At 39.9% G+C, this 20,108-nt stretch overlaps 1 gene segment (V, D, J or C); it reads right to left on the bottom strand.

The window, feature by feature from the left end:
* Positions 1-12,960: 12,960 nt before the first annotated feature.
* LOC306753336 (Ig kappa-b4 chain C region-like) lies at positions 12,961-14,543 on the bottom strand. The segment is given in 3 exons: positions 14,525-14,543; positions 14,103-14,180; positions 12,961-13,349 (listed from the first exon to the last, which is right to left on the bottom strand).
* Positions 14,544-20,108: the final 5,565 nt, after the last annotated feature.

The following is a 20,108-nucleotide window of genomic DNA, read 5'->3' as shown; positions in this document are numbered from 1 at the left end:
TTTGTTAAACGAAATGTTGGAAAGACCAAAGCGTTGCTCATTGATTTCAGAAGGAAGGAGGAGGAGGTCTCCCAGTGATAATTGCGGGTCAGCAGATATACATTTTCCCGTCATATACATATCTTAGGGTCTATCTGGACAGTAAATAAAGTAAAGACAACTTTTTTAGTTGTTGTTCATATTTTGCTGTTATTTGCCAAACACATATAAAATAGACACAGAGTGAAGATGAAGGTCTTTCCAACGATGATGAAGACAACTGAGACTTTGATGAGTCAGTGGAAAAGAAAAATCAATGAATTTCTGATCTGGTCAACAAAGCTTCCCCTGAACATGAAGTAATGCCACTTTTGCACCAGAAGATGTCACCATTAAATAATATATTACACTCTGAAAGTCCAGCGACCAGGTGGTGCAAATGGGATTCATATGTGCAGCAGAGTGAAACTACACAGACCACAATGGTGCTGTTTCAGTAGCAACCAGAAGAATGTTTCTGTTCCCTTTTCACTTTATTCACCTGCATCTGCACCGACTCTTACACAGCTGGTAGGTGGAACACTCTATTTCAGCAATCAGAGATACACTATTATTAAACCTTCTTAAAATTAAAATAAATGTATACAAATAAAATATATAGAATATAAAAAATATATATAAATGTATTATGTAGGTCTATTCATTTTTTGGCTAGACTTAAGTATTGCAATGTGAATAATGTCATATAGCCTTCATAATAATTGATATTCTTTTGTCAATTTTAATCAAGCCATTCATGCTTTTTAACTCCTTACTAAATCAGACCAAAAAATTAATTGACTGTGCTGTAATTGAGAAATAAGCCAGGTATACATTTACAAGTTATGTACAAAGTCTTTATCGGTCTTTAAATAATCAGAAGAAATAAACCTTTTAGGTAGGTTTTTATTCATTGGTTTAAACTCAACAGACAAAGACTTTCAAGCTTGTTTTTACTATAATAATTAATACAATCCATACTGTAACAGAACTAATACACTGTAAAATCTAATTAGTTGACCTTACTTAAAAAAAGTATGCAAACTTGTTGCCTCAAAAACATTAAGCAAAGTAACCTTAACTAGTGAGTTAGAAAAGCTTGATTATTTTAAGTGTGCAGTACTAAATTAAGTAGTAATACTAAATAAATAAAATTAAGTTCATGTAACTTAATAACCATGCTTAGTGTTACGTTATTTTTTTCAATTTGTGTGAACTGCGTGATACAAATTTAACCCCACTTAGAATTACTGAATAACTACAACTTACTACTCACTAATTTTTCGAGTTCACTTAAATTAAACAAACTAATTTCCTTGAATGGGTCCATGTTCTCTCTCTCTCTCTCTCTCTCTCTCTCTAGCTGTTGTTACCTAATAAAGGCAAAAACACCACAAAGATATACTTTAAAAGAACACTCATTGGGTTGATTCAGCTGCATTACAACATGTATTTAAATAAATAAATAATTGCATCATTGACAGATCTAGGCTGAACAATAAACATTTGATATTGTTATTACTTTTAATTCCAATTTGCCAATATAAAAGTTGTATTACTCATGTAATAACCTTACAATAATCAATAAAATTACTGTTCTCCATCCTCTTGTTGTATTAAATTTATTTTTAAATGTAATTGTAAAATTGCTCATAGTGTGATCTATGTTAGGCTATTGTAATAACAATGTGCATTGAATCTATTATTCAGCCTCAAGTGCTCTGTTCCCAAGTATCACTTTCTTGTACATTCAAATACAAAACAGCAGCTAAACAACAAACGTGTGGTTTGATTGGACTGTGACATAAAAGTTCTCCCAAAACACAAATATAAACAGGTCCACCTTGCTACAACAACTCTTTGTAGCACAACATGGCACTATTTCCACCATTAGCATCCCAGCATAACATGGTACAGACTTGAATGGATTTTCTTTTTTTTTATTGAGATCGTAAACAAGCCAGCTCAGTTGCATGAAAGCATCAAACTTTATCTGAGAACATGAGAACATTATTATAACTTGCAAATTGCTGACAGCTGATGGCTCTTTACTCGTCTAATCCAGGAGACTGTTCTTCAAAGTTAACAGTTTTGGTCGGAGGTTTTTCTTTCCCAGTCCAAGCACCACAGTCTGAATGAAGTTGAGTGTATTTGCCATGCATTTTGGGTGATCCAAATGCAAAGCATATGTAAGCCCAAACAACAGACAAACTGCCTGAGGCAAGTTTTTAATACGATCCATGACGATACCTCCCTCCAGAAGGATGGCAGTGGAGATGGGCTGGAGCTCCACTGAACTTGGACCCTCGTGAGGACTATCTTCACTGACAACTGTCAGCACGCCAACAGTGATGCATTCTAGGGCCTCGTCACACACACACACACACACACACACACACACATACACACACACACATTCTTCAGTATTGGCAATGTATGCTTTTCTAAAACATTCATCTTTAGTGTTGAAAGCATTTGCTAGATAATATGGTTTTAAATATGTGTTCACATGGATTGTCAAACAGAAAAATTTGGTATGGTTAAACTGAAGCTATGGTCCACAAGGTCCATATATTATTGAACAGTGACACCGACCTTTCAACCTAGACTTCTGCTCCTTAGATTTAAAATGAATTAATGTACATTTTTATGTACAGGCTATTTAAATACCTCTCATATTGGCTGTGGAGTACAACATGTATGTTGTATATTGTGCAGATAGAATTACATCTTCTGTCAGCACAGGTATAGTTTTATATTAATGCACACCACACTTTTACTTATGTGCAAGTACTTACAGAGCATGTCTTGAAGAAATCCCTGGAGGCGTCACCAAGTAAAATCGGAATGCCTTTGAGGACAACAGAGCGAAGTACTGTCACGTCTGGTGTCTCATGATACAGAGAGAGAGAAACGACCAGTTAACAGAGTTATTTGGCACAAGCACAGGTCAGACAGAAAATAGAACAGGTTGGTCTGGATCTTCTCATTTAGAACTTGATTGATAAACTATTATACAGATCAAAAGCAAAGTGAACCTACTTACCATCCAGCTCATGTGCTGCATCAGCTCACTGAGTTTCGGCCAACAGTTCCCTTTTTTGTTTTGGAAATTTCGATGAACCGCGGGGTGGACTGGTCCAGAGCCTCAAAGAAGTCTCCCTCAAGATTCATACTGGCGATTCTGTTGAACTCGACAAACACCTTAAAAAGTAGAGAGAGGGGTGGGTGGGGATGGAGAGATGGCAGAGGGGTTAACATTCCAACAAGTGTGTTTGGATTTCTAGCCACACACCTTCAATTTCTTTTTGACTGGCATTATTTTATTGGTTGAGAACAAAAATATCTTACCTGTCTCAGCTTACCTGGAAATCAGTTTCACCCACGTTCCCTAGGTCCTTTTGAGTGTGCCATGTTGATAAGTGGACTTTGAGTGCATTGAAAGATTTAAATGTGCACAGGCACTCCTTATGAAGGCACGGTAGTGGTGATATTCGGGTGTGGCACCCATGTTTTAAGCGGTAATGCTTAAGTAAGTGGCCTCTCTTTTCAGCACAAAATGTACACGTCCACTGCATAGGAAGTTTTTTTGTCTTCTTAAACATCTGAAAGAAAAGAAAAGATAAGTTTAGCATCAAAGCCAGCAAAATAGAAAGAAAAAAACATTAACATGCAGTATCAGACTTGAAATACCAGAGCTATAAAATTTAAAAAAATCCTTGCAAAAATGTTTCTAATTGTCAAGCTTTTAATCATTGAACTTCTTTAAGACAATAACACCTACCAAATGAACACAGCAGGACAAAAGTAAATGATAAGCAACTCACTTATGTGGCTAGACATCAAGGAAACTGTGGATTGATCACGTTCTGCCTGAGCCTGTAAGGGGACAGTTAAAAAGAATACAACAATTTAACACAACCAAACTCACCACAACTCACAAACATCTTGAGTCTAGTACAAGTACAAATTGTATCATCGGCCTATTACCCACAAAGACAGTATTATAATGTACATATTCTAGACAACATGACCTTAAAGAATAACTTAGGCCACTGAGTATGCCAGCAAATACTTTGCCTATGATAAACTGGGTGTTAAAATCTTTTCAGATAGGGAGACACTTTTGTCTGTACCAAGTCTGATCTGTGGGCTCTGCGCTCCCTTGTTTAATCAGACAAGCGCTGAGCGAAGGCAAGCATGGAAACGGCACAGCTACAATTATTAACTAGTGTTGAGTGAGCAGGGTTAAATAAAATAAGATTAAGTGAGTTGACTGCGGTGATATCCCCAGTCACACACCTGTCTTTGACAAGCACAGACTAATATTGTTGGTGGCTAGGCTGCTAACCAAATTTAGCAGCCTAGCTTAAACTAGGGTGACCACGCCCTCTTTTTCCCGGACATGTCCTCTTCTTGAGACCTAAAACATGTTTCCGGCAGGGATTCCAAAAACGTCCGGGATTTTGCCTCGTTGGATATTTGTGTTTCTCTGGGTCTTTCACAAACTAGTTATTACGCCCTAACACGTTTTGGAAACGGTATCTTACGTTTACCTGCATTACGTGCATGTGACGAGCACGCCCTCGACCGTTACTCTAAAGTTTCTCCTCAACTTTAACGTGACAGTCCTTAATGTTCCCTGTTTACAACACTGATGAAGAAATATAGAAACAAGATTAAAGCATTGACCAAGCTTCATCCAACGTTACGACCCACGTTACGTTTAATATAGTTCAGCTAGCGTTAGCCGACATTCCTACACACATCATTAGGCTACTAGCAAGCACGAAACATGGCGCTTACCTACAGAAAGAAAACGGTCAAAACAAGGGTAAAATATTACTCACCAAATGAGTGTGCCGAGCACAAGAATGCTGATGAACACGAGTGCCGTTGCAGCGATCAGGTGCAGCTCCATGCGGTGCAGCTCCATGCGTGCAGCTCCATGCGGTGCAGCTCCATGCGGTGCAGCTCCATGCGGTGCAGCTCCATGCGGTGCAGCTCCATGCTGCAGCTCCATGCGGTGCAGCTCCATGCGGTGCAGCTCCATGCTGCAGCTCCATGCGTGCAGCTCCATGCGTGCAGCTCCATGCGGTGCAGCTCCATGCGGTGCAGCTCCATGCGGTGCAGCTCCATGCGTGCAGCTCCATGCTGCAGCTCCATGCGTGCAGCTCCATGCGTGCAGCTCCATGCGGTGCAGCTCCATGCGTGCAGCTCCATGCGGTGCAGCTACACGTCGTGCGTTGCGGTCATGTACAGTCAACGGTAGAGCGGACGATGCAGACAGGTCGAAAAAAAAAAAAAAAAGCGGGCGAACCAAAAGTACTAATACCACTCTGTGAAATTACTCTGCTACAATACAAGTACATGTCCTGGAGTGAACATTTCAATTAAGTAAAAAAATTAAATATTAAAAGTAAAAAGTAGCATACTCAATAGAGGTAAATGGCTTGTGGTTATTATTATATATCACGTATATTATTACATATGCAGTGATGTAAAACATATAATGTTTCCCTCTGAAAATGTAGTGGAGTAAAAGTAGAAAGTAATATGAAAAGTACTTTGTACTTTGTACTTAAGTGTAGTATTGAGTAAATGTATTTAGCTACATTCCAACACAGAAAAAAAGCACAATTATCAAAAACTTACTTTTTCTAAATGAATCCAGCTCAAGCAGACTGAGCTGGTGAGATTTTCCAACCACTAATTACAAGTAACTTACTAAAATCGAGTGTTAATAGCAATTTGATGAAACTGATTTAAGTCAATTTACTATTTTTAATTAAATACGATGTTTGCATTTACAGTGTACTAATTAGTAGTAGTAATATTAAGGATATGTGCACTGCCACCCTGTAAATTATATGAAATCAAACATTATTAGTTTATGTTCCACATTTGAATATGCTTATTTGTCATTGTCTTTTATGACTGTATGTAGAGATAATGACATTTGTTTACAACAACTTTTTTTTTTAAATATTTACTGTAACAACAGTAAATATTTCTCTGATATTATTAAGTTATTTTTTTTAATTGGCCTTGCTTTTTAATCTTCTTAAGCATTACTACCAATGGGCTTCTTCAGAGGAAGAAGTAGCATGTGGTCTGTATGTTGGATCTATCACCTCATCATTAGTTTCCTCCTCTTCTGACCCTGCATCCTCCTCATTATGTTCAGCTTGTCCTCCTGGTCAATGCTGGTCATTGTTAACCATGTTGTGGAAAAGAATTTCCACAACATGGTTAACAATTAGTTCACAAGCCTCCTGTGCAGTAAAGCGCTTCTGCCTCCTCACGGTGCTGCCTGTCTCTCTAAAATATGACACCTGTGAGAAAAGACCTGTTTTTTGTTGTTGCTGTTGTTGTCATAACCGTTGCGTGACCCCACACATCAAACATCCAAGATCAAAGATGTTTTGGAAAGCTTATGGGGGACAAGTTGCCCCATTACACCACTTTGTGCTGCGGGGTCTTTTTGACCCCAGAGGACAACAGACGTTATTAACTTAGATAAATCACCCATCATTCAATCAAATGACTTTAAATGTATTATAATCACAAAGAGCATAGTATTGAACAACCCCCTTTATTTTCAGACCATTTGATGAATAAAAAACACATTTTGATAGCAAAAGATTTCATCTGGGGTCAGATTGACCAGGACAACAGGAGGGTTCAACATGGACAAGATGTTCTTTTAGACATGTTAACGAGGGACTTGTGAAAACAATCAGGGCGAAGCAGACAAAACAGAGGAAACACAAAGGGGAAGGGAAGCTTCTGACATCAAAGACAAAGGTGAGTAAACCTTTTTGTTTGTCAGTTGAATAGGTCTTCATAATGTAACAGAATCAACATCAACCAAACCGCCAACGTAAACCAATAGATGTTCTTTATTTCTTCCCACTTCATATCAGATGATGTAAACAGTGCAAGCTGTCACCAGTGAGGAGGAACCACCCTGACGTGCTGAGGACAGCTACACTTCACTGACTCTGTGTGTTTGCATATGTGTCCTGCCTCTCTGCTGCCAGCCGTTAAGAGGCCAGTGTTGATCAGTGGCTGTCCAGGCCTTTCAGAGACACTGACACGCCGGCAGCACAATGATGATGTCACTGACTCTACTGCTGAGCACCCTGGGGCTCCTTGTTCAGGGTGAGACTCTCTTGTGAACACTTTGGTTCCCCAGCAGCATGTTCTGCTGTGATGGAGAAACACTGGAACAAGCAGCATTGACCTTCTTCCATCTGTTCTCCGGGTTCAAGAAATGAGACTCTTCTGTTGGGATGTTGATCATCTTTCTCCAAACTGGATTTGTCTCAATAACCCTTCTGCTCTTCTTCATGTTTTCAGATTCATCAGGAGAAATCCTCCTGACTCAGTCTCCTGGATCTCAGTCTGTTGTTCCAGGACAGACTGTCTCCATCACATGTAAAGCCAGTTCACTTATCGGTGATGACATTAACTGGTACCTTCAGAAGAACAGAGAAGCTCCTAAACTTCTTATTGCTGATACTACAGAACGTCAGTCTGGAGTTTCAGATCGTTTTAGTGCAACAGCACGTCAGACTGACTTCACTTTGACCATCAGAGGAGTTCAGACTGAAGATGCAGGAGATTATTATTGTCAGCAGCATAACAGCTTCCCGTTCACACAGTGATACACCGTCGTACAAAAACCTCCTCAGCTAAAGAGGAACTGATGTGACTCAACAGCTGCTCAGACACTAAAAGACAACAACATATGACTAAAGTATATTTTGTAGTGACATGTAAGTTCACTCATTTATTTAAAAATATATATTTTTTTAATTAACCATTAAACAGCAAAGTTCTCATCTTAGCCCCCTCTGGATTTGAGGAAACCACAGTCACAGTTTGATGTCATCTTTTTCAACAGGTTATGACAGATGATCAATCGTCTTCTCTTTAGAATTATTCTGTCAGTGTTTTTCTGAGAATATTCTTATGATGTATACAACTAACAATCATTATTGAACTGTATAAATGAACGCACACTCAATTATGAATTATTTATTTATTGCTAATAAATCAAATCCAGATATTATATATATATATATATATATAAGTCCCTTGGATCTCTCCAGTTGATCCAGAATGCTGCAGCTCGTGTACTAACGAGGACGCGGAAGAGAGATCACATTGCTCCTGTACTAGCTGCTCTCCACTGGCTTCCTGTAAGATGGAGAATCATATTTAAAATCCTTCTCCTTACCTACAAAGCCTTAACTGGTGATGCAGCATCTTATCTTTAGGAGCTTATAGTGCCATATTACCCCACTAGAGCATTACGCTCACTGAATGCAGGGTTACTTGTGGTTCCCAGAGTGTTAAAAAGTAGGTTGGAGGCTAGAGCTTTCAGTTATCTAGCTCCTCTTCTGTGGAATTCTTGAACATACAACATTTTAAATGTTCCTCTTTCTTCAAGTTACTATGACAATTTAAACATGTTTTAAAGTAATTTGACAGTAAACAGTAAAATTCAAGCACTTGGAAGCAATAAAATATGCAGGTCAAGGGGGAAATGTATAAAAACAATTTGAACTGAAAAAAGTAATTGTAGTACAATAAAATGTCCATGACTGACTTTACTGTTACTGTATGAACTGAATCCTCCGCGGTTGGCTTCTCCATGAGTCTTCTTCCCTGCAGTGGAAGGATAAAGACATTGGTTACCGATTCCCATTAGAAATACCACAATATGTTTCTACTACTGACGATGTCAGCCTATGTTGTGTTTTGTCTGGTACTGGGATCTTACCAACATGATGAGCCTTGAAGCTCTGCAGGGACACCTGGGCCTCAACATGAGCCTGGTGGAGGTTTCCTGCTACACAAAATAAACAGACAATAGTACCGTATTTACAGTGGCTTGCAACAGTATTCATACCCCTTGAACGTTTCCACATTTTGTCACATTACACGCCACAAACATAAATATATTTATTGGAATTTTATGTGAAAGACCAACATAAAGTGTCACACAATTGTGAAGTACAAAGAAAATTTTACATTATTTTACATTTTTTCACAAATAAAAAACTGAAAAGTGCAGTGTGCAAAATTATTCAGCCCCCTTTTCTCTGAGTGCAACCAATTGCCTTCAGAAGTTGCCTGATGACTGCTGAATGATTGAATGTTGACCGAATGACTAAATAGAGTCCACCTGTGTGTAATCTAATCTCAGTACAAATACAGCTGTTCTGTGACGCCTCAGAGGTTTGTTAAGAGAATATTGGGGAGCAAACAGGACCATGAAGTCCAAGGAACACACCAGACAGGTCAGAGATAAAGTTGTGGAGAAGTTTAAAGCAGGGTTAGGCTATACAAAGATTTCCCAAGCTTTGAACATGTCACTGTTCAATCCATTACCCGGAAATGGAAAGAGTATGGCACAACTGCAAACCTACCAAGACACGACCGTCCACCTAAACTTACGGGCCGAACAAGGAGAGCACTGACAGGAGATGCAGCCAAGAGGCCCATGGTGACTCTGGACCAACTGCAGAGATCCACAGCTCAGGTGGGCAATCTGTCCACAGGACAACTATTGGGCGTGCACTCCACAAATCTGGCCTTTATGGAAGAGTGGCAAGAAGAAAGCCATTGTTAAAAGAAAACCATAAGAAGTCCCGATTGCAGTTTGCCAGAAACCATGTGGGGGACACAGCAAACATGTGGAAGAAGGTGTTCTGGTCAGATGAGACCAAAATTGACCTTTTTGGCCTAAATGCAAAACGTTATGTGTGGCGGAAACCTAACACTGCACATCACCCTGAACACACCATCCCCACTGTCAGACATGGTGGTGGTAGCATGATGCTCTGGGGTGCTTCTCTTCAGCAGGGACAGGGAAGTTGGTCAGAGTTGATGGGACGATGGATGGAGCCAAATACAGGGCAATCTTGGAAGAAAACCCGTTCGGAGTCTGCAAAAGACTTGAGACTGGGGCGGAGGTTCACCTTCCAGCAGGACAGCGACCCTAAACATAAAGCCAGGGCTACAATGGAATGGTTTAAAACAAAACATATTCATGTGTTAGAATGGCCCACTCAAAGTCCAGACCTAAATCCCATCGAGAATCTGTGGCAAGGTCTGAAAACCGCCGTTCACAAACGCTCTCCATCTAATCTGACTGACCTTGAGCTGTTTTGCAAAGAAGAATGAGCAAAAATCTCAGTCTCTAGATGTGCAAAGCTGGTAGAGACATACCCCAAAATACATGCAGCTGTAATTGCAGCAAAAGGCGGTTCCACAAAGTATTGACTCAGGGGAGCTGAATAATTTTGCACACTGCACTTTTCAGTTTTTTATTTGTGAAAAAAAATTAAAATCATGTATAATTTTCTTTGTACTTCACAATTGTGTGACACTTTGTGTTGGTCTTTCACATAAAATTCCAATAAAATATATATATGTTTGTGGCATGTAATGTGACAAAATGTGGAAACATTCAAGGGGTATGAATACTTTTGCAAGCCACTGTATTAGGAGATCTAGAAGGTGTGGTTCACTTGGGGGGACGGGCACATGAAGCAGGACAGAGATGGTTCCCATAACAAACACCTGCTTTTTTGGCTTGAAGTTTGAAATGTGTACAACTTTATATATGGGGCTGCGAACATTGTGTGTGTGTGTGTGTGTGTGTGTGTGTGTGTGTGTGTGTGTGTGTGTGTGTGTGTGTGTGTGTGTGTGTGTGTGTGTGAGCAATTGTAAATGTCTAGTGCGGAGGATATCATAAGGTCTTGAGGCAATCAGATGTAAAACACAGTATTTATGATTGATTAAAGTTGTAAATCGGTCAGATTAAATCCAAACACAACAGGAGGGTTAAGCTAGCAGCAACGTTATACCAGCTGTTGCAGTCTGCCCTGCCATGTAGCGTTAGCTCAGAAAACACACGACATGTTGTGCTGTGTAAAAGTCTGACCTGTTGTGGCGTTCTGGTTCACCTTCAGTGAGAAGAGAGAAAAGAGTCAAAACTTCTCCATGCAGCTAGCCTTAGCTAACTAGCGCACCAACACACACACACATACACGGCGTCACACACAAACGATTCCAATTAATTTACAAGTTACACTAAACTTCTGCCATGTATCAACTATATGAAGCATATGATTTATATCACAATTTAATGAGCAAATACTATATTTTGGTAATATTAGTAACTCTAACATTAGCTTACTAGTGCAGGAAAGTGTGTCCCTACTTCCCTCTTAAAGTCACGTAGCGTTACACAGTGACTTAAGACTCTGCTGTCTGTAATTAATGTACATTTGCAAAATGTCTGGCAAAAAGGAAACATGAAGGAATAATAATGAGCTTCGTTACCTGTTGCTGAAGTTGAAGTGAACTCTGGTCAGAAATGTTGTAGCTCTTGTTCCAAAATTGTGTCGAGAGAAGCAAGTGTCCATCGGCACACAACGTTATAGTCTACTGTCATCTTTTGTGTAACACAACGGAGGATAAACATGTTGTTTCCCCCTCTGTCTGCGTGATAGCTAAACCTATCTGTGTTCAAAATAATGCTAACATGGATTATGGTGTATTCCCTCTCAAAATTACTGTATTGTGATTCACAGACAAAACACTTCCTCATAATCGAAAATTCAGGAAAAAAAAAAGCTACGGGCGGATCAGATTAAGAGAATCAATGCACACAATTCTGCACAACACAGAATAAATTACAACATAAAAGTGGCAAAAATATAATATAATATAATATATACAATCATATGTAGAAAAAAATGAACAAGAGCAGAGATACAATAATATAAAATATTAAGAATAATATACAAATAAGAGCAGAGATCCACTAATTGCATTAGAGTATTGCTCTATAGCCTACAGTGGATCCCCCTTGACCCCCCCCCCAATTTGGGAGACCCAGAGGTGAACTTTCCCCCGCGCCCCCTCTAACTTCCCCCTTCTCATACATGATCTGTAGACAGCACCTTCTTAGCAAGGAGGGTCGCCTGCAGCTGCAGGGGGCGCCAATTAGCCAATTCCCCGCACAGTGATATGATAGATAATGGAAAACCCTTCACGGCCCAGATGATATATATATATATATATATATATTTTAAGTGGTCGTGCCGCCCCCCACGTGTCATGAAAAAAAGCCGCCCGGTTCGCCCCTGCCCAAAACCGCCCCTGTTTACCCGGGAATGAATTTTGACCATGATGCATTGCAGTTACATTACAGTTTTTCCTGATCCGATGTGAGGTCCCGGGACAGGATGTTATGTGTACAGATTGTAAAGCCCTCCGAGGCAAACTTGTATTTGTGATGTTGGGCTATATAAAATAAACTGAATTGAATTAAATATTTAGGAATGTTACGTGTCTTTTTTATTTTAGTGAATTCAAACTAATTTCAAGTCACTGATAAGGAATTGAATGCTAATTTTAACCAATTCTGTCTCTCCTGTTGTCATCTTTTTATTATGTCTTTGTTTGTGAGGTTTTTCAAGAAAACTATTGAGAATGTGAATATTTTTTGGGTGTAAAATTCAAGTAAGAACCTCATCTTTATGTCATGTCCCTTTATGCTGATGATATGCTATTATATCTTTCTAATACTTGAAAACTGCATTCAAACTGTTGCTGATCTATTTAAATACATTGTAAACGTGACCTTCATTCATACTTTTTGCTCACATTATTCTTACCTTAGTTAATCATTTGAGAATAGTTTATTAAAATTTGAGCCAAACAAATAGAAAGTGTCCTTCATTTGACTCGAGAGCCACTTACATACATGGAGATGTTTAATAGACCAAAACTTATTTTGAAATAATAAAAACCTCTGAAACAGTTTGATGAGAAAAATCTTTATTGTCTGAAAGGATTGTCAGCATCATAACTATCAACAAAATATCACTTTTTAAATCTTGTGTGATGAGACAGGAAGAGTTGCAGAGACTGAAACCAGTAGCAGAGTCCCAGTGAGGCAGCTCAGGACTGGGAACACTGGTCTCTCCTCAGTGTCTCTGAGAGCGGAGCCTGGGAGCCCTGGGTGGCCTCACAGGTCACAGAGCCCACCTTCCTCCACTGGTCTGCAGGGAGCCTCAGGGTGCTGCTCCAGCTGTAGTGGCCGTCCTTCTCCAGCACCCCGGGGCTCCTGCTCTCCTCCCAGCTGCTGCTGCTGCTGCTGCTGCTGCTGCTGCTGCCGTCCACCTTCCAGGCCAGACTCCAGCCTGAGGGGAAGCCCTTGTTGGCCAGGCACATGAGCGTGGCCTTCCCCTGCTGCAGCTCCTCACTGGAGGGCGGCAGCACCGTCAGGGTGGGACGGACATCACCTAGGAGACACCAATCGGCTTAGAGGACGGGGACCACACAGCTGTCAATCAAGCACCAGACACGTGGACACCTTTACTGAGAGAGAGTTGCTTTTCTCCTTTAAGAGTTTCTGTCAGATGTTTGTTCTGCTCCACCAGTCACTCACTCACACATTGTTTCACTTCCCTTTAAGAAGCCTCTCATGCAGACCAGCACAGAGAGAATCATCATGAGAACGACCTGAAATATATCAAACTACACTGAGATAAAACATTAATATGTGGCCCAATATTACAGCTTCATCATCGAAAACCTTAAAGGAGCATTACATTAAAGTATTTAGTCAGAAGTTTTGTGGATGTCAGTCGTGATTTAAAACTGTTTCAAAGATTTTCAAAATGTTCAACAATATTTGACAAAAGGTAGAAGATTTTACACATCATGAAATACCATCTTCATCTTTACTCTGGTCAATTTGAATCATAATTTCTTTCAAAAACGGATCAAATATTATTCTTGTCAAACTTAAAAAAAAAAAGAGTTTAATTTTGATCAGTTTTACATTTCAAGTTGTTTAAATTTGAGGACGACATGAACGTGTAAAGACAAGTTTAGTGAAGCTGCTCTGAGTTAGTCTCCATGATGAAGGTGGAGATATAAAAGCATGAACACTAACGGAAATCATAGTATTTTATCTGCCTTGAACATCCTCAAACGGAATTTAAAACACAACTTTACAAAATCATATTTAGTAACTTTGTGCAGAAACTTACTTCCAACATCCAGTCTGGTTCCTCCACCGAACGTCAACCACAGTGACACAAAGTCATTGAGCCGCCGTACAAAAACCTCTGAGTGTAGAGAGACACGGCTCTCTGACTCTGACTGACTGAACTAAATCTACAAGCACTCAAGAAACTACTTCACCATTAAAGTTGGAGGAAATGATTCATTCCCTAGTTTATAGTTTTACTTTTGTAACAATGTGTTTCTTTACCTTCTGTTGTGAAGTGAACTTTGTTTCTTTGTTCAACATTTTTGACGAAAGTCGTCCATAGAAATTTTAAGAAAACTATTTGACCTACTCTGTTGAATATATTAATAAATACGACACAGTTGCCTTCTGAAATAATATAAATGTTAAACATTTAACTTACTTCCAACATCCAGTCTGGTTCCTCCACCGAACGTGTACCACAGTGACACAAAGTCATTGAGCCGCCGTACAAAAACCTCTCAGTGTAGAGAGACACGGCTCTCTGACTCTGACACAAACAAAGTCACCAAACTCATTCACAGTTTACACACTTCATGTAAGAACTGGTGAAATGTTCATTACTGATTCGGTAATGGTATATATGTATTAAGCAATGTATGTATTACATGTTAGACATCTATGAGCAATATTAACTTGTCTTTCAGTAAAACTAATTGATGATTTATCAAGATACTCCTTCAGAAAAAAATATTTTCCTGCCAAATGTAAATAATGGTCATGAATGCATGTTTCTTGTCCATTATATTAAATAACTAATCAATATTTTTGTTTACATTTGTCCCACAGTGATGTTGATTTGTGTGGTAGTGATTTGAGGAGATTTCACAAAACATTGTAGAATAAAATGTTTCCTCTAAACTCAAACTAAAGACTGAAATGAGCGCTGACACATTCCTGATCAATACTGTGATGAAGTGATTGATCCATTGATAATCAGCATCATCAGAGTCATCAAGTCCCTGTTGGAGTCCGTCAGAGCATTTCCATAGAGAGCCACTTTGCATCAGCAGCACCATGCTCCAGTGCTCTGGGAGAGTTTATAGTCCTGAGAGTTGGACACTGGATGACTGACAGCTGTCCTTCATCACAACAGAAGACACAGAAATCCTCCTCATCAAAAACATGACTTTGATCTCCGTCCTCATCTGGACTCTCCTCTGCTGCTGCTTCACAGGTAAAGTCCAGAGAATCAAACTCCTCTCCTCTATGAACATCCGTCCCTCTGAAGTGAAGCCGACTAAACCGTGACGCTGCTTTATGTCTTTGTCTCTGTGTCCTCAGAGTCCAGAGGACAGGTCACAGTGACTCAGCCTGGAGCAGTGAGCTCTGCTCTGGGAGGCTCCGTCTCCATCTCATGTCGGACCAGTCAGAATGTTCATTTTCATTCTTTCTACGGCCATTATTCATACTGGTACCAACAGAGAGACGGAGAAGCTCCTAAACTACTCATTTTCAGAGCTAGCAATCGACAATCAGGGATTCCAGCTCGTTTTACAGGCAGTGGATCAAACTCTGACTTCACTCTGACCATCAGTGGAGTTCAGGCTGAAGATGCAGCAGTTTACTACTGTCAGAGTTATCATTACATCAACAGTCAGTATGTGTTCACACAGTGAAAAAGCGTCGTACAAAAACCTCCCTCAGTCAGACTGAACAGAAACTGAACTGACTGCTGCAGCTGGAAGCTACTGAAGAGACTGATACACTTCACTGAAGACACACACACACACACACACACACACACACACACACACACACACACACACACACACACACACACACACTTCTCATCTCAGAGTCACACATCATGAAATCAATCAGCAAATTAAATTATTCAACTCAAGTAAATCCTCAGACTGAGAGAAATAAAAGACACATGCATTTAAACAGTTTATCCAAATTACGAGAAACATTTTCTCATCTGTACAGATAATTCATTTTTGTGTAGCCTACTGACAGTTATACTGACACTTTAATATATAATGGACATGAATGAATTATGTTTATAGTGCTCAAAGATTTCAACAAAATCTGAAAAACTTGAAAGAAACTTCCCGTATAACAATTAATGCCCTGGCTGTTTTATTGTAAGTTCTTTGTGTTAAAATAATAGACCTCATCAAACCCATTGAGATGCAGCAGTTATGCACAATGCCACAGCACAAGAAACTTATATTTTACATTCAACACAAGGACAAGGTTTTCTATTAGACTTGTGATTTCAAATCATACCAAGAATGTTGCTTATTGTTAAAAAGTCCAAGTGACAAATTATGTGTGAGAAAGGTCACCCATCACCTGAAACAGAGAAGGAATGATCATTAAAATTTAATGAGGCAAAGATACTTTCATTGAACTCATATGAAGTCTTTATACATTTTCTATTTATATCCCTTCTCACCGATTTAAGGAGCTGAAAATGTGTAAAACAAATCTGGAATAAAGGGTAAAACATGTGAAGTTCAACTGTCTTGAGGTTCTTCTACCTTTGGGTCCAAAGACATGCAGCTCAGGTTAACTGGAGGCTCTGAATTTCCCGTCGGTGTGAATGTGAGCGTGAACGGTTGTGTGTCTCTACTTGAGCCCTGAGACAAACCTGTCCAGGTGAACCCTGCCTTCGCCCAACGTCAGCTGGGATCGGCTCCAGCGCCCCGCGACCCCTAAACAGGAGAAGCGGTTTGGAGAATGTAATGTTAGTTTATGTGATGTATATATCGTTTAATTCATAAACCATGTTGTTATGAGTGATGACAGGACTTGTCACTGCTTGTGGTTCATGGCAGTTGGTTGTCAGTTCTTGTTTCTGTTTCATACATTGATCATTTCTAGAAGGGATTGTGTTACAGAAACACAGATGTTTTGAATTTGGACTAATTACTGGAATGTCTATTCATTATAATAACTGTTCTCTGTTTCTGTGTCATATCAAGGACGCTGGTCCAACAGACAAAGGACTTGATACACAGAGAAGTTTAAAGATACAGTAAGATCTTTACTTGAAGGCTCAATACACAGGTAAGCAGACACAAAAGCAAATGTATGAATAAAATAACTCACGGCTGATACTCAGATAAGATGAACTGGCATAGGGAAAGGATGAAACTGATTAAAGTTTTACATAATGAAACCAAATGCACATATCCTTTTTTGAATAATCTCTTGTTTTTTGTTTGCATTTTTTATTCAACACAATAATCTTGTTTATGGAATTTGAATATGAACACACATGCAAATTGGAAACTTATATGTGACGAATATGTCATAGTTTTTTTTTTTCTAGTGTCCTGTTTTAGGCCGTGTGAAGCTTTGGGGCTTTCTTCCTATTTGTACCAAAAATGATTCAAACCTTTGGTGCTTCACTTTGAAGAAGAACAGCGACATCTAGTGGCAGACTGGCATTAAAGCAGCTGTTTAACAGTGGGACCAAAGCACTAGAACACCTCAATGTTTCAATCTCACACTTCTGCAATAAAAGTAAATTAAAGCTCTGTGTTCATTCATGTATTTTATGTTAAATACAACCATTATCAATGTTGCTTCTGTCATTTCTTACATTGCAATAAAACTAAATGCTGGTTAATAACATGAAACTCATGATGGGATTCGATCCTCTCCACACAGAACAAAAAAGTTTATCAAGCGTGTGTTACCCACTAGACTATAGACAGACATTTACAATATAGTGCATTTTTGTATATTGTTATGGCCCTTAAGTTGCATGCCAACAGATGTATGCATAGTATGTGTCCTTTATAGCTCATATCAGTGAGGCAAGATGTCATAGAAGTGGCAGTGGAACGTGCGTATAAACAGTATTTTGTGCAACATTGTATTTTTCACAGATTTTTATTTAGGAATAATATTTTCTCCACGGTGCTGGGCTTCAGGCGGCTCCTTTTCTGGCTGACAATTTCCCCAGCCTTTGGAAAAATCATTTCACATGGGGCAGATGATGCAGGTATACCAAAATATCTGGATGCCAATTTCAAAAGGTGGGGATAAATTGCCGCTTTTGTCATCCAGTATTTTAGTGGGTCCTCAGATCTTCCCAAGTGTGGTTCTTTCAAATACCTGGGATACAAAAAGAGACATCATCACCAAAAAAAAGAAGCTTTTAAATCTCAAATGTACATAGTCAATTTACACAATACATTACCTTTGCACTTCCACAGTGGCGCTGGCAGTTGACTTGGTCCCCTGATGTTGTGCTTCCACATGACTGTCCAGCGAGGCCCAGAGGTTGTAGTCCTGGTGTTGACTTGAGCCCGCTGTTGGTGCTGGCTCCACAGGGTTCACTTCTGCTGCTCATAGCACTGCACACTGTCAAGTCAGCCTTTCCACCGCAGCTAGACTATGTCCCTGGTTGCAGAACCCAACGTCTTTGAATCTAGGGTCCAACAATGTGGCCACAGATAGGGCATTCACTTTTTCCAACTAGAATTCGTCAGCCAGGTTCATCTTTAAATTGTTGTCCAATTTAGCACCAATGCCATTCGGCATTTGGGCACACTGTCCAGCAATAACATGTTTTAACATTTTTACCAGGGGAATTGCTTTTGACCCTGCCTTTTCTCCTCAGACAGCTCCACAGTTGCGTGACTGAAAGGACGTAGAACAGCTAGACTCTGCTGGGTTGCCTCATACTCCTCAGCACTCAAAGGCCTGATGTCTGTGCTGAGTGAGGCCAGAGCTGCACCCAGAGGCTCTCTAAGCTCATAAAGCCTTTGCAGCATGGCAACGGTGCTGTTCCATCTTGTTTCTACTTCTTGAACTGGCCTCAGTACTCATCCTCATACTTGACTGCATGGCACAGAGCTTTTCTTTTGCAGTTGTGCTTGATTTAAAATAACCCACAATTTTGCGGGTCTCCTCTAACTCGGGGGTTTGTGCTAAAGACTTTTTCACAACAAGGTTCAGTAACGTGTGCAAAACACTGAACGTGCCTGACTGGTTTACACTCACAACTATGTTATGGACCCGGTCCGTGATCATGGCAGTAACTTTGTCTGTAATGGCCCACTCTGCCATGATGCTTCTTGTAGCATCAGCCAAGGTAGCTGCTGTGTGTGACACTGAAAACCTTTGCACCCCTAAAAGGACGGTGTTTAGCTCCAAAGTTTCAGACTCGTAATGGCCTGTAACCGCAAAGTAGGCATCCATGTCAATGGATGTCCACATATCTGCAGTCAGACTAACTGCAGGGTCTGTCTAACCTCAGCCATGGCCGTCTCTCTAGTTCTTATGAAACATGCATCCATCATGGCTTTCAGGGCCTTTCTACCTGGGATTGTGTCGGTTGGATCCAGGACGTTTACAAACTTTCTAAATCCTTCATCCTCTCCCACTGAAAATGGCTGGCCATCCTTGACTATCATGTCCAGCAAGGCCTCATCCAACCTTTGTTTTCTGGACACTGTAAAGGAGATCATTAATATAAACAGTATTACTACATAACTGAAACTCATTTTTAGTTCGTAACAAAATAATCAGATAAGTTATCATTTAAGAATACTTAGAGTCAGGATATCCAGCGTTGACAGGCTCAGTGCTGTTCACGTGCAAAGCATGATTGTCATCATGCTTTGCACGAAGATGCCTCTTCATGGATGAGGTGTTACTGTTGTAGGACAACTCTTGCGTGCACAGCAAACAACGCACCTGAAAATATTTGTAGATATGTGTAGTCAAGTTTTACTAACAATCACAGCTTACCTCATTCGGTGTTATCGGATCAAAATGCTCCCATACTGGTGAACGCCGCTTTCCTCCAATACTCGCCATAACTCACAATTCTCGCTATCAATCAATCTCCTCTCTCAAAACCCACATTGTTGATTGACACTGAGGCATCTCATGCAGCAGAGTTTGGCGCCAACACGTTCAAGCTATCAAACGTATCAAACCAATGAAACGCTTCGTGAAGCACCGGTGACGTTGGAAGCTTCGGACGTCACCGGTCACGTGACAGTTGTCATTTGATACGAGCTCTGACACTTTGCGC

The sequence above is a fragment of the Taurulus bubalis genome (genome assembly GCF_910589615.1).
Source record: "Taurulus bubalis genome assembly, chromosome: 2".
NCBI lineage: Eukaryota > Metazoa > Chordata > Actinopteri > Perciformes > Cottidae > Taurulus > Taurulus bubalis.
Note: the sequence above shows the minus strand (reverse complement) of the source record. Positions and strands in the feature narration are given on the sequence as shown.